General features: G+C 42.2%; 2 protein-coding genes across 4 annotated transcripts in view; one reads left to right on the forward strand and one right to left on the reverse strand.

Annotated features, from left to right (window-relative positions):
* Window positions 1-15,899, reverse strand: part of LOC126398977 (hormonally up-regulated neu tumor-associated kinase) — a 987,429-nt gene that overhangs the window by 597,368 nt on the left and 374,162 nt on the right. The window lies entirely within an intron of this gene.
* Window positions 1-15,899, forward strand: part of agbl5 (AGBL carboxypeptidase 5) — a 230,639-nt gene that overhangs the window by 80,714 nt on the left and 134,026 nt on the right. For both annotated transcript variants that reach the window (XM_050058663.1, XM_050058664.1), the window contains one exon: window positions 11,264-11,375. The gene's annotated coding sequence lies outside the window, so the exon portion shown is untranslated. The remainder of the gene's footprint in view (window positions 1-11,263; window positions 11,376-15,899) is intronic.

The following is a 15,899-nucleotide window of genomic DNA, read 5'->3' on the forward strand; positions in this document are numbered from 1 at the left end:
ACAAACAAACCATTTGATATAAGGAGCTTACACACTCTCAAAAGAGATGTAGCAATGTTGACGCTCATCATCGCACACACTCCCCCTTGTTTGAATTTGAGCGTAGCTTAATTTATAGGGGAGGTGATCAGAAAATGGAAGGCAAATTGGTATTTTATTTGAGGTGGATAAACATGTATTCCTCTGCTGGGAGTAATCAGGAAAATAATCACTTCAGCCTCGACAACAAATCTACTTGAGTAAGTTTCACGATAATAGCCTTGTTGTTTGAACTGGACCCTGCGGAGTGCAGTTTGTTTTCCCCATACGTCTAGACAGAAAGTCTCTTGGCAGTCCAGGCCACGCTCGCTCCAAGACAAACCCAAGTCCGGAGGGATAGAAGGCTGGAACCCGGAGTTCATTCATTATACAAGACGAGTCTGTATCCAGCTCTGGATGTCACTCTACAACCCTAACCAGGTCTGTCACGTTTTGAATGAGACCGCGGCTTTTCTATGACATTTTGGACATTAATATTGCAGGGATTACTTCTATCCCCTCTCCATACCTTTATGTATTCTTATGGACTCCTTCAAAGGCGCTGGTCAGGTCCTCTAACCTGGGATATATGTGGCTCCGTGTCCTTCCCTTGTCTCCTAGTTGGACAGCAGGGATATGCAGTGATCCTCCGAGACTCCTGAGCGTGTACGTGTCGGCGTGTGTATACATTGTACCTAAATCTGCCTCGCTCCTAACCTTCAGTGGATGCTGTATGACTGAGTGATCAAGCAGATCAAGCCCACACCTACCTCAGCTCCTCTCTGTGGTGACATTTCGCCAAACCCCAGGCAATCCAGGCCGCCCTGATCCTCCTCAGCCCATGTTTATTCAGGAGGCAGGTGGGCCACCCGAGCCCGGAGACAGGAGGAGGGAACTTTATCCAAAGGGACACGGGTTATATTGTTGATAGTGAGGGTGGAGATGAGGTGGAAATCAGTGTGCTTAGCAAAACAAGTGAAAGCTATATATAAATATACAGTAATCTCTGATGGTTTGTTATAACACAGAGCAAAATGTGCAGATGTGCAATTCTGCTTTTGTTTTTAAAAAAACATCTATTTTAGTTTTTCTCAAAGGAACCAATAACTGATTATTCAGTGTAATTAAAAATATATTTTTTATAAATATGAATATGGCAGGAGTCTTAAAGCACCAACTCCCTCGACCTCTCACCTCAAGATATCTAGATGAAAATTGGCTCTGTTAGTTTACAGACATTCCCACTTTATACAAGTCTCCCACAGTTTTGGGCAGAAACCATGCCGTTTTGTGCATGCAGTGTAAATGTGTTATCCTTTCCTATTGTATTTGAATATTTCTGCATACTGGGGTCCCTAAACAGTATTGGAATTGCATGAATTGGGTATGACTGGAAAGCTGAGACTCTTTTGGATTCAATGAGCCCAACTGTATTCATGTGTGGTGATGTTAGTCCCCGTAGCAGCCACACAAATCCTTGCCATCCAGTCGCAGAAAAATACCATTCTTAGCAAAATCTCAAAAGAGTTTTTGATAACAAATTAAAGAGTAGATTTTTCTGTGGTGTTCCTCAAGGTCTTTGGGTCTCAATGTGGTATTTTGGAGCAATTATTGACCGTTTTATGAGCTCTCAAGTGGTAAAAAATGTTCTTAAAATTAACAGTGGCCGTCATATACCTCCATCCTAATGTTCTAAGCCCCTATACACTCTTTCAATGTTAATTAGGAGCCGAACCAAAACATGCTTATCTTAGATTTATGACTAGATAACTAGGTTCCCAGCTTTCAGTAGATGTGTACATATGGCATATACTGTTGACCTACCATCTCTTTGACTCCCCCAAAAAAGACAAAAAACGCAATATGTTGGTAGAAAACGACTGTGGCGCTATCCCTGCTGGAAACACAGTGGGCAGCTGTGGCTGAGATGTAGAGCAGGTCGTCCTCCAGTGGATCCCTGGTTCTTCCAGTCCACATGTGGAAGTATCCTTGGTTAAGATACTGAACCTCATATTGCTCCTGATGGCCTTTCCATCAGTGTGTAAGTGTGTTAAAGCTTCTACAGTATCCTCAGCCACTAGTGTGTGAATGGGTGAATGTGGTCGCAAGACTAGGAAGTTTCTATACAAGTGTCCATTTACCGTTTTAAGCCCTGGTACACTACCCTGGAAATCCAGAGTTCTCACATCGGTGTATCTGATATAGGCGGGCCAGAGGCGAGCTAAACAGATGACGACAGTGCTGCGACGACGAAGTGCGGAATCAGTCAGTAAACACTGCAAGATGGCTACGGATGAACACCAGTTGTTTGAAACGGCTTTGGCCGCTACAATGAACGAGTTAGACTTGGCTTTTTCTCTAAAAGAGGAACAGAAGACGGCGCTCGAATCTTTCCTTTGCAAGAAGGACGTTTTTGCTGTTTTGCCGTCCGGATACGGCAAGAGTCTAATCTACCAGTTAGCTCCGCTGGTAGCTAAGCGCTAAGTTTTGTTCTGATTGGTCGTAGTGTTATCCAGTTGCGTGCAGTGATATTTACAAATGCATGCTTGGTGCCGCCCCTCGAGTTGGGCCATTTGCATTACTCATAGCCAGACCCTAAATCTTTCTAGATTTGGGTCTGGATTTCCAGGCTACACCATCATGTGAATGTGTGTGTGAATGTGACATATTGTAAAAGTGCTTTCAATGGTTGAAAGATTACAAAGGCACTGTACAAGTGCAGTCCATTTAACATTGACCATTACAGTGATGGGTCACTGAAAGGCAGCAACATTTGGTGCCTAAAAAGCCACCAAAAATGCACCAATGTCTCACTAAAAATAACACTAATTTTGTTGTTTGTTGGTCATGAATAGTGGTCTGCAGCTTAGTGTCTCGCCTAGGTACTACACCGCCCACCATTCCCTCCACCTCCTGATGACAAAGTCAGGTTGTATACAGTACTACACCACTTTAAAAAGTGATATGATGCGTATTAAGTGTGCAAATATAACGTATTTGTGGTTTGCAGAAATGTAAATTTGCCTACATTGTCTTCTGGCAGCTGGGCTGTGTAGTTGGCTAATTCAAATATTACAGATCTTCATTTGTTGTAGAACATGTCCTATACTGTTCTGCTCTAAACATTGTAAAAACAAACGGGGTGGAGGGTACACACATCCAAAAAACTTTTCCAGGTGCTGGATCAAAAAAATCAGAGCATTTGACGAAGCCTGATCTGTGAGATCGAAATGTTGCACAATTAAAATTGCAGGGAGCTTTTAACACAGTGGATCTTTTGTCTGATTCTTGCCCTAGTAAAAATGTAAACCTTTAGTACTGAAATTATCAGTACAGTTCTTATTTTTTGTCTCAATCTGACATTAAAAGAGTCCTTATAGGCCACAAAAAAGCTGCTCCTAGAGGAGGTATATAACATTTTAAATCTGCACACGTCCACTGACTTCCTGAGCATTATTAAACTAAAAAAAAAGAACGCTAGCATTCTCTTATGCCAGCTGGAATAAAATGCCTTTAGGTCACATGTGGTAAATAATAACCTGTGTTGCCTGAGCGAGTAGAGAGGTAGTTATTAATTATAGTACCTGGTGATGTGTTCAAGTGCAAGGTATTAGCCTCTGTAGCACTAACGGGTTGCTAATGCGGTTGGTGTTTGACCGGCGCTGAGCTCTCTAATATGTCTGCAGGGACGCGGGAGGCTCTAATTAATCCTGAGCTGACGGCCAAGCCAGGACGTCCCCGGGGAGGCATCAGGGAAAGCAAGGAGTATCAGCACACTTATCCACAGATTAGACTCAACACCCTCACTGGGATGCTGAAATGGGATGCCGGGCTAAAGGGTTGCAATTGTTCTTCTCTCACCTAGCTAAGTGAAAAGATGATGCTTTGGTGATGTTCCTCGTGTTGGAAACGATCCGTTTTTATATTTTACGACTTATCTGTCAGTCAAATGAGAAAGTGTCACTGGAGTGAGGCATTAATAAAAAAAGAATATTCATGTCCTGTCTAACTCACTCAAAGTTTCCTCTGCTGAAAAGGTTGTCTGACGGAGGATGAATCTCATGCATGTTTGTCAATATAATTTGCTCTCCCCCTCACCCCAGAGGAACATGCCAGTCCCTTAAGGTTTCCGACTCAAATGCCAACATCTGTCTGGCAACGGAGCCGGAGCGAGACAGACTAGGACACCTTCATCAGAGGTATTCTCTGGTTGACAGAAGCCACAAGGTGGAATTTCGAAGATGAAATAATGGGCGAGCTGAAAGAGGCTCGAGTATGCAAATCCCCCACCGCGCCCACCCCTGTGTTAAACAATCCATCTTGATTAATATTTCATGTAATGAAAATCTATTAATCAGGAAAAAGTTGAAACTTCTCTGCTTTTCCCAGAAGAAGAAGATGAATCCCTTGTTTTTGCCGTTTCGATACTTTGATGTGTGATGTCATTTTCTGGGCGACCATCTTGGAAAAAAATGGAGACAAAACATCTTGTAATAATGGGCCAAAAAAGAACCAGCTTCTCTTTTCTGTCTGGAGCTCATGATAGTCTGAGCAAGAGCGAGGCCAAATATGCTGAAAGTCCAAAAAGCATTGAGATCCACAAACAATTTGGCACAGCCGCTCACACTTATCCCCATTCACAAACCTTCTTTTATGTACGTTTTACTTGGCACCGGCCGCCCTCCCTCCTCCCCAGGCCCAATCAACTGATAGACAGAGTGGGTGAGAGCAGCGCATCACAGTACCACACTGCTCTCTACCTCAACACTTTCATTATATTGTCATTTTGAATTATCGGCAGCGATGGACTGGCAAGGATGACTGACACATTCCTGCGAGCGGAGCAGCTACAGCCTGGCTCTCCAGCGTGTCCTGGCAAGCCCCGCTTTGTGGCGTGCCAGACGGGAGAGGGCCGGCCAAGTGTCTGGCCAAGGGGCTGCACTAATACTGCATAAATAGGGGGGGAATCCCCTGCCCCCATGCTGGCTGCAAACAATACGTCTATGTTGAAATGGAAGGCGATATACCTGCGAGGACATGTGCTCATCCTGTGATTATATGTAATTGAGTAGAAAAGTCACATAAAAAAGGGGCTGCAATGCAGATATGGTAGGGTGAGTACATTTTAATATCAGCACTGTATCCATTACCAAATGTCAATTTCAAGTCAAGTGATATAATTGAATAAAACAGATGCTCTCTTGCCAGAAATATGAGGCACTATAACTAATGTGTCAGTGAAAATCTATCTGAAAACGAGCAGGGGTGACAGAAAAGATATCACTATAAAATGCGGTTTTAGCAGCAAATTAGATCGCGGAGCAGCGGATTTCACCATGATTTGCATTTTGCATGTAAGCAGTGTCGAGCCAAAAATACTTGCCGCAACACCACGGCGGCGGCGGTCTCAGAGGGCTCAACGGCACCAGCAGACGAGAGCGAAGATGAGAAGAAAGATGGCAAGACAATGGGAATGAAGAGAGGGGGAGTGAAAGGAAAAGAAAATGTTTCAAAAGGAGAGGACATGCTAATAAAAAAAGTCTGAATGCAGCAGGGCGATGGCCAGGATGGGATCTTGTGGGACATTACATTTCACAAGACGCTGGGATCCACATCAACCAGTTAGCAGCGGTTTTACAGCTATGACTCTGTGGTGAAAACCACTTTGTTGCCTTGGATGTAAATTACGTGTTCGTACAGAATCATGGGCTCTGACACTGAAAGGATCCAAAACACTGATCTTGTGTGTTTTCCACTCACCAGACAGCACTTCACATTTGTATTTTAAAGCCTAAAAAAGGTAGACGGATGTCTCATGAGTAAAAAAGTCTGGCCATTAGTGGAGTTTGAGCTGCTTTGTAGGGTGGAGCTGAAATAAGAGACAGTGAAGAAAACGCAGCTCCTCACTGTGCTGCTTTTTTTTGACTAGAAACACAAGGTTACTCACTGACTCTTTAATTTCCTCAGGACTCCTTAAAAGACAAAGACAGTTAATGTGATCTCCTGCAGCTCACATAAAAATAGTTGTTAGCGAAGTTCTGAGCAGCTGCGTTTTAGCTGATTTGTCAAACACATAAAAGGCAATTTGTTAGTTTGACAACTTAGACCGTGAGGTCAGGACATGACGGTGTGAGTTTGTTTGAATGATGTTCTCAGAAACTGTAGTCTAATTTGTTAATTGGGGAAGGAAAACAGAAATAAAGGAGACATTAGATGAACTAAATCATCTCCATCTCCTGGAAAATGATTTTGCCTTATCTCACTCTGCCCTTTAGATATTCTATGACATCTAAGATTGTGTAAAGATATCTGAAATAAATGATCCAGCAGGATAAAAACAGGCCGGCTGCAAGACACGCTCGCACTGGTTTCCACACACCCTGTGCTGCAAACGTTGTGAAATCCTTTACTAATTTGTTTCAGGGCAGAGACGGATTGTTGCACCTCATTCAGTCCATATTATCTTAACCCTTTGAGACCTGGAGCGACATCAGTTTTCTTGTTCAAAAACTTGGTAAGAAATGTCCCACAAATTGCAAAGGGAAAAAAATTTTTTTTTCGAAAATTATTTTTCTAAAAAGGAACAAAGAAAAAAGTTATAATTTTTTATTTTTTTTGATTGTTTTACTAATTTTGTTGTTTTAAATTTTCTCTTTTTACTAGTGCCTTGTTGATTTGTTTTAGTTTTAGTTTAGGTTTTTCTTGTTTGTTTTTTACTTTTTTATTTATTGTTTTAGTTTCTTTTATTGCTTGTTGCCCTCTTACTATGTTTTTGAACGAAATCAAGCTAATTTGCTCCGGTTTCAAAGGATTAAAGAAGCAGTGTGTAGGATTTTGTGGCATGAACTCCTGGTTAGAATTCCCTCAGTGTTCGTTGTTCAGGAAGTTTTTACCGGGAGACAAATTAGCCGCAGAGGTCTCTTCCTCTGCAAAACAAAGAACCAGGGGTAGGACATGCATAAATTATGTGCAAGTATAAAACCCATGTGGATGCCTTTTCCTACACGTAAACTGATATTTATAAAGGAAGAACATGCAGTGAAAATGTGCACACCTCACGCAAATTTCAGACCAGACGTACACAGGATTTTATCTGAGATAGTTGCGGGTGATATGATGATGAGCAGATTAAATATAAGATGAGAAACAGATACGTTTTTAGATTGTTTGCCAGTTTCACTGTCTGTCTTATGTTTGCACTCTGAGCTGGGTAAAGTGTCAGTTAAAGGTGCATTTATAGCAGAGCTGCCCCCTAATAGTCGACCAAGCGTTAGTCAACCAGAAAAGTTAGTCGGCAAGATTTCACTGGTCACTGAAAAACATTTTACGGCGATAAGTTTCCATGGAGACTGTTCATTTGCTTGGACTCACGCTGGTGACGCCTGTTATCGTCTCACAAAGTTGGCTCATAGTTTGTGAAAAAATGGCAGAAGAAAAGAAGACAAGAAGACCTTATTGCTCAGAGGAGGAAAAGATTTAACTTCTGGGGTAATACAATCCTAGAAAGCACAAACTACAGAGGTAATCTGACCCCACAAGACCAGAAAACAGAAAATGATTGTAAGAAGAAAATGCAACGGAAATTAATTCAGTCAAATCTATAATGTAAATTCAAATGCATGTCGCTGGGTTCTCCTGATCGCAGAACACTCATCTTTATTTTTTCAGTCATCACCTTAAACTCGGTCATGTTGCAGTTAAAATAGACTTAAGGTACATTAGGTTTTGTTTTTTTTACCCTGCATTGGTTACTAAGATCTTTTGTGTCAGGGAAACCGTGAGAGGAAGAATATAAGGTGTATTGTGCAACTGATTTTGAGGAAACCTCAACTAGGACTTTAAGGAAAATCTGAACTTAAGGTGTTTTGTGCAACTGGCTAACAGACCAGGTGATTTAAACCAGTAAAACACTGAATCTCTCTGACACTGCATGTCACAGAGGGCCTGCTAACTATGGTGGCCGATTTGGAAACATGAAAGGCCTTATCTAGAGCCAGTGTTTGGTTTGTCTGCTCTGGGCTACTGTAGAAACATGGTGGTGCAACATGGCGATCTCCGTAGAGGAGGACGTGCTCGTTATGTTGATAAAAACAGCTCATTCAAAGGTAACGAAAAACACAGCGTACCTATTTTCAGGTGATTATACACTAAAGAAAACATACTTATTATATTCTGTTTCTGCACTTAATCTCAAGAACTGGACCTTTAAGCATATCGCTCTCACACACACACACATACACACACACACACACACACACACACTGTACAATAAGTGCCACCCCCCCTTGTAAAACCGCTGCTGCATATTAAACTGTCTCTCTCTGCCATCTCTCTGGCCGACAAGCACAGAGGGTTGGCCCCGAAACCAGAGACAAACACACGCACACGGCGTCACAACTTTCCCCGCTCCAGTGTCTGTGCACGCTCTGTCTTTTTCCAGTTAAAATCTCATCGTCGGGAGTTTTTTGTGTGTGTCAGCCCTTCAGCCCGTCCTCACCTCTCTGTGATTCTTGGAACGCGCTCAGACTGCCGTCAAACTTCTTGGAACCAGATTGAGGCAGATAGGAGCGTATTGTCAGGCATTTGTTCCCGTTCTGGTGAGGACAGTGTGACCTGTTGACTCCTCACACTGCAGGGTGACTCCTTCTCTGAGATACTGATGAGGAATTTAAACAGTTCAATTAGAGAGTCTTTTGATTCCAGTGTAAAAGAAATCTGAAAATGAATTATGGACGGCCTTTTTTCGCTGTGTGTGATTTCCGAGTGTTTAAGGACACAGCTGAACTGACTGAGGGCCGGTCGCTTAAACTAACTCTGCCCATAAACATCCTGACGCCAGTTAATTGTTGGTTTGAAGATCAGCCCCCCAACTCCCCCTCCCAGTCAACCTTGCTTTCTGTCTCTCACACTCTCCCAGCCTTTCACCCCATTCTTAAACAATGAATGTAATTTTTATAGAAAGCGTAAGATAGTGTGAGTAAGGCTCGGAGAGAGTAAGAGATTGAGAGAGAGATTGCAGGCAGCGGTGGTGTGAGAAGGGGCGTATGGCACCCATTATCTTGTTTATTAAAAGCAAGTTTCTTTCCTTCGCTCCCTCCTCCCCGCGCAGCTGACCGCAGATATTTCCAACGGCCTCGCTCTGCTGTTCTGTGCCTACTTCACAGGCTGCTGGAAGGGTCACAGAAGTTGAAACCAGAGGGTGTCAATCGCCTGTTTAGCTCCGGGTCCCGCTGGAGGCATCACAAAGGCAGAGAAAAAAAGTGCATGTGCATCAGCTGTGTGTGCTCGTGCATAGCTGAGCGTAATTTATGTGCTCATGTGCATTTGTGATGAAGCGCAGATAAAATAAACTATGAATAAGGGAAAGTCACATTTGTCAGCTGTTGTGCACATTCGGTGTAAACAGGAGGGAAACTGAGAAGCATGCTGCGCAGAGCGATGCTGCAAAGTTAGAAAGTCTGTTGACGCTTTAGTGTCAACATGTTGCTCTTTTTCAGTAAGGTTTTTGGTTAATGGTTTAGGTGTTGTAACTGACCCTACGCTAAGCCCCACCCTCCTTAGTTACTGTTGCTACACCTGTGAAGTTACCTATCGAGGGCAGATTCTCTGAACTCATGGTCTTTTTTTAAAAAAATACTGTATTTTTCATTTTACATAGACATTCACAGCCAGGCTTCTCAATTCTAGCCATCAATTATCATCATAGTATTACAGTAGGGATGTCAGTGTTGTTAATTTTGCTTTCAATAACCCGACACCCATTAACTGGTAAATACGTGGTTAAGTTTTAGGAAAAATCGAGAAGAAGTTGAAATACATGAGGCCTTTTCTTTTAGTGAGCTGTAGCACCACATTTCACTTTCCATTTAAAGGTAGTGAACATTTAATCTCACGTGATGTAAATGTCTTTCATTTAATTTTCCCTTGGCTTTGCAGAAACACAGGCAGCTAGCTGCGTTAACATGCATGAACATAGCACCCGCCACCCACCCTCTGGTCTCCACTGGTTAGCTAACATTATTCTTGGCAGCTCTGCAGTGAATACCACAGCCAATGTTTGTATGTGGGGCCCATGTGGGTAGTAAACGGGCTGAAAAATGGGCCGTATATGGGATTGTCCAGAGGCTCCATATTGGCCCCATGACAGTTGCCCACATGGGTGGGTTCACCCAAGTAGGCCCCTGATAGGATGCCCATTTTTGGCCCATACCCACTTGGTACCCAGGTAGCCCTCGTATAACCGGTATGGGGTCCACCTCATGTGGGCAACTAGCATGGGGCCAATATGGAACCTGTGGACAATCCCATATAGCGCCCATTTTGCTGCCCATTTACAACCCACTTGGGCATAGCGGCATTGTTCACTGGGCGATTACCTACTACCACCCTCCGTTCTCCCTCCACATACCCCCAGTGAACAAGCGGCTTCATTTTGAGTCGCAGGACCTTTAAGCATTGTTAGCTCTGTTGGAACCGTTAGCAGTGCCAACACTGCTAACGGTTCCAACAGAGCTAACAGTAGTCAACAATGCTTAATGGAATTTGCGGCTCAAAATTTAGCCACTTGCTCGCCTGTGCGACCGGGGGGAGACCTAAGGGTGGGCACAATTTTACCACAAGGCTATTGGTTTGGCTTGGCGTTACAAGTGGTAATCACTGAATGAGCGGCGCTGCTAGCTAGCTCCCACCAGACCCAGGTGGTGCAGTTAACTGAAGAGTAGCAAAATTAAACTATAGACAGACATGCGTATCTGGTCAAAAAGATTCTCAGGACTTAATGTTTAATTGGTGCCATCCCTAATTCCAAGCTAGCTACTTAAGCCAATGTTAGCTCCATGAGTTGAGTGAAAATGGTGTTGCTGTCTGGCTAACAATTTAATGTTTCAGTCTGACTTGTTTAAAATGAGTGTGGTGTAAAAGGGTAAATAAGCAGTGCTAAAAGACTGAAGCTAAAGCTACATGTTTAGCCACAGTGGCTTGCTTTATTGTTTGTATTTTCCACTTCAGTGTTTCACTTGAGAATGTACTCGATTTAAGACTTAAACGTAATGCTATCTTGGATAAAGGCTAAAAAAAGGACACCATCCTCCAAACTCTTAAGATGCCAAGTATCAGTCATATTACAGCCCCCTGCACTCTCTGCCTAGTTACCGTAGCTAAACTATGATCGGGCAATTGATGTTTGATGGATAGGTTCAGCAAACAGTCAGCTGATTAATGTGTTTGTCTGTTCTCTGTTCTTTAGGGATACAAAACTGGATTACCAGCTGGGCAAAGTAGACCACTTCTCCCCAAGACCCACCCAGGACCTCTGAGGGCTCCAAAAGCTTCAGCTTTAGTCTGCCGTTTGGCAACTGGTGAGTTCTAAGCTATTGAATTTTTAGTATTTAGAGTATGTGCACTAAGATTGGGAGGCCTCGTGATATGGCGTTATCACGATGTTTAAGTCACGATACAATATTATTGCGATTTTAAATTGGTTGTGATACGCTGAGTGTTGTGATAAAATATATCGCGATTTATTGCCTTTTTCAAATTTTGCAATTTTTTACAAATTTTGGCCCCAAAGGAAAACTTTGTCAACATGTGTTTTATCTAATTAAATAAAGTTTTCAGTCTGGTCATCTCACTTCACCCATTTTAATTGCAGCAACATGTATCCAGTGGACTGAAAAAGCAATTGATTTTGTTATTCTAGTGGGCTACCAAAACTTAATTTGTATTTATAGGATAAATAATTGATTTGATACACAAATCGATTCTTTGCGTCCCTGTATTTGTACGATGTTGCCATGCAAAAATATTGGCATACTAGGTTGTATCGCTTTCTTGCCTGAATTTAAGGAGATTTCTGTCATTTTCTATAATCTCAGTTGTGCATGTGTGTGAAATAAATAGGGGCCCCACATCTGATTTTTGTCTCGGGAACTCTGGCACTTTGATCCAGCCATGTAGGGGTGTGACTCTACCTGATCAGACTTCAACCATTGCTGTGAAGGGAAGCACAAAATATTAAATTGACTACAAATCACTAAAAGTTATTTCCTCAGGTAAGAATATATTCAAGATGCTGGCACAGTTTCAGAACACTGACACTAATTAACACATTAAGAAATAACAGGTTTATCAATTTCATTACACTCTGAAAACACCTGCAGGAACTCAGAGGTCCAACTAAATTACAAATTACTGTGTGTGTTAAAACTCATCGTCGCAGCACACCTTGTTCTGCAGGCCTCGCAGTGGCAGACTCTGTGTGTGCCCAGTGTGACGGATTCATTTAGAGGTGAACTCACATGTTATCCAAATGTTATCTTGCGTAATGAGTAACACCCCGCACGCCGTCTGTGGTCGTGCTTTATATTTTTTCCATACTGTATCAAGATGCCCACATGTTACCCAGCAGACACTGAGCGGTACTACTGTATATGAAGTGAGGCAATTTTAACTGCTGGTAAAACTGGCTGTAAAACATCTGAAGCATTTCTGTATCTCTTCCATCTTCTGTTACGACAAATGCAATTCAGACTTTAAGTATTAACAGGGAGAATCCAGCCTGAAACTAAATTCATGTGTTTTTCATTGGCAGCGATCGGTTCACAGGATGAATTGTGCACATGAATGAGTTAATCCCACGGCTACAAATAAGGCAAGAGGCACTTATGACGCCACTTGTATGTTCTGTGTGGATGAAGTGTCGACACTGGGCAGACAGTTCTCAGGGTGATTTTCTTGTGTTGTGGGTATTTCTGCTGAAGAAACTGTTAACACGACACAGATTTCAATCGTATTTATGAGCGATATTTTTGCCAGTCATATATTCATTGCAGTCGTAGCCGCTCCAGATCATTTCTGTCATAAACATCACAAATTAACGTTCTGGCATGTGTGGTTTACAGTTTTGGGAGAGACTTGGTCATGTTTGCATACACAGACTGAAGTGTCATCAGGAGATCATTAGAAGAAGCTCTGCAAGAGTTTTTTTTTTTTTTTCCAAGGAACTGTTTTACCCTTAAATGTCCCCGGCCTTCTTCTAACAGCTCAAATACAAACTGAATATTGTTTTGTCACCTTGATATTTCACAGCTTTTGCTAATTTTATTAGAATTACTAATAAACATGATTTTAAACTGATGACATCATTTAGAAGGCGACTACAGAGAACGATGTACAACTTCTGTTTGGGGTCTCAGGGACCCCGGCTGTAAAACATGCAAACATATTTGTGTGCTCTGTATTTGTGATTGGTGTCGACAGTACGTCTTTACCGCTCCAAAATCCCACATAAGGTTATCTTGATTTCTGTTATTGAAGTTTTATTACAGATTATTCATTAGTATTCGGACAGTTGTTTGACCATCAAAGGGAATATTTACATATATAGCATATAGTTGAGGTATAGCCAATTTATTATGTAAAACATGATGTATTTCTTTATGGTGTAATGACAAAACCTTAACGGTCATTTCATTGTTCTTCGATGCACAGGCCCAGTTTGTGGCAAAGGGAAGGGTTACAACCAGCCCAGTTGGCAGACGAATATGTTGTCATTGAACATTTCTGCAAACCACAAATACGTTACATTTTCACATTTCATATGTATCATATCAACGTTTCTAAAGTGAAACGTTCCTACAAAATGTGGGTGTTTTATAGCAACCTGTCAGTTTTTCCCAGCAGCTTTTTACATACCAAACATGTCCATTATGTAGCAACCCGTTATTTTTCCTGTGGCTTTTTAGGCATTAACATCAATGTTTTGTAGCCCCCCCTTCGTTGTTTTTCAGGTGGTTTTTCAGGCACCAAACGTAAGTGTTTTGTAGCAACCTCTCACTATTTTTCCAGTGGCTTTTTAGGCACCAAATGTGTGTTTTTTGTAGTGACCTGCCACAGTTTTTCCAGCGTATTTTTAGGCACAAAATGTGGGTGTTTTTCTGGCACCCTGTCACTGTTTTTCCAGTGGCTTTTTAGGCACAAAATGTGGGTGTTTTGTAGCGACCTGCCACTGTTTTTCCAGCTGCTTTTTAGTCACCCGCCACTGTTTTTCCAGCGTCTTGTTAGACACAAAATGTGGATGTTTTGTAGCATCCTGTCACTGTTTTTTCAATGGCTTTTTAGGCACAAAGTGTGGGTGTTTTGTAGCACCCTGTCACTGTTTTTCCAGTGGCTTTTTATGCACAAAATGTGGGTGTTTTGTAGCGACCTGCCACTGTTTTTTCAATGGCTTTTTAGGCACCAATTGTGGGTATTTTGTAGCGACCTGCCACAATTTTTCCAGCGTATTTTTAGGCACAAAGTGTGGGTGTTTTGTAGCACCCTGTTTTTAGGCACAAAGTGTGGGTGTTTTGTAGCACCCTGTCACTGTTTTTCCAGTGGCTTTTTATGCACAAAATGTGGGTGTTTTGTAGCGACCTGCCACTGTTTTTCCAGCTGATTTTTAGTCACCTGCCACTGTTTTTCCAGCTGATTTTTAGTCACCTGCCACTGTTTTTCCAGCGTCTTTTTAGACACAAAATGTGGGTGTTTTGTAGCATCCTGTCACTGTTTTTCCAATGGCTTTTTAGGCACCAAATGTGGGTATTTTGTAGTGACTTGCCACAGTTTTTCCAGCGTATTTTTAGGCACCAAATGTGGGTGTTTTTCTGGCACCCTGTCACTGTTTTTCCAGTGGCTTTTTAGGCACAAAATGTGGGTGTTTTGTAGTGACCTGCCACTGTTTTTCCAGCTGATTTTTAGTCACCTGCCACTGTTTTTCCAGCGTCTTGTTAGACACAAAATGTGTGTGTTTTGTAGCAAGCTGTCACTGTTTTTCCTGCAGCTTTTTAGGCACCAAACATAAATGTTTTTTGGTGACCCGTTACTGTCTTTCCAGCAGCTTTTTAGGCAACAAAAGTGGCTGTTTCCTAGCAACCTGTCACTGTTTTTCTAGTGGCTTTTTAGGCACAAAATGTAGGTGTTTTGTTGTGACTTGTTGCTGTTTTCCCAGCAGGGAGAGTGCCACAAAAAGCGGTTGTTTCTTACAGAGACGTGGGTGTTTTTCCAGCGAGGATTGTGCCCCAAACCAGATATTTTAAGCCAATACATGCTTTTCCTAACCATTACCAAGTGGGTTTTGTTTCTAAATCTAGTCACATGCAACCACAGCATTGTTGAAATGTAAAGTTTCAATGTATCTGCTACATAATAACTTGCAGATGTAACCTACCTTTGGTTCGCAGAAACATACAATGCCAACAATTTTCTAGCTGTTTCTAGCTGTACCACTCAAGTACTTTTTCTGTACTTTTCTTTGCTTAATTCCGCAATTGTTCTTATTATTGTTATTATTTTTACACACACTGCAGTGTGTTTGTGGAGGGCACTGAAAACAATGAGAAAGTAAAACCAATGTCAGCAGATCACAAGGGTTAAATTGTCTTTATACTGTAACACATGAGAAGAGCACGAACAAGGACACACAAATGCACAGGTACACAAACACACCGACGTCCTGCGTGCGCTCAGGTCATTGTGCGGCGTCATTATCTAACACATCTACAGCAGGAAAACAACCATTATTCAATTTGCACCAAGCAAATCTCTGAGGCTGTTCAATTCATCAGGGCCAATTACTGATACAATGTGCTGGAGGTTATCTCCACTCGCCACATACTGCACTCATTCAGACATAGACCATCGGCTCTGTTATGAATCAGGGCGCTGCCTGCATGGATGCACAATGGCCTCACAGTGCAGCTAGAAACTGGGTGGTCCAACTATCTGACACTGCCCAGCACAGCCTCGCTGCACTGCAAGTTCAGAGATGTGTTCCCAAGGAAACTGATTTGAGATCAGCTCGCCACAAATGAAATCCATACTCATTCGGCTAAATACTGATAAGA

Source organism: Epinephelus moara, chromosome 12 (assembly GCF_006386435.1).
Source record: "Epinephelus moara isolate mb chromosome 12, YSFRI_EMoa_1.0, whole genome shotgun sequence".
NCBI classification, from domain to species: Eukaryota; Metazoa; Chordata; class Actinopteri; order Perciformes; family Serranidae; genus Epinephelus; species Epinephelus moara.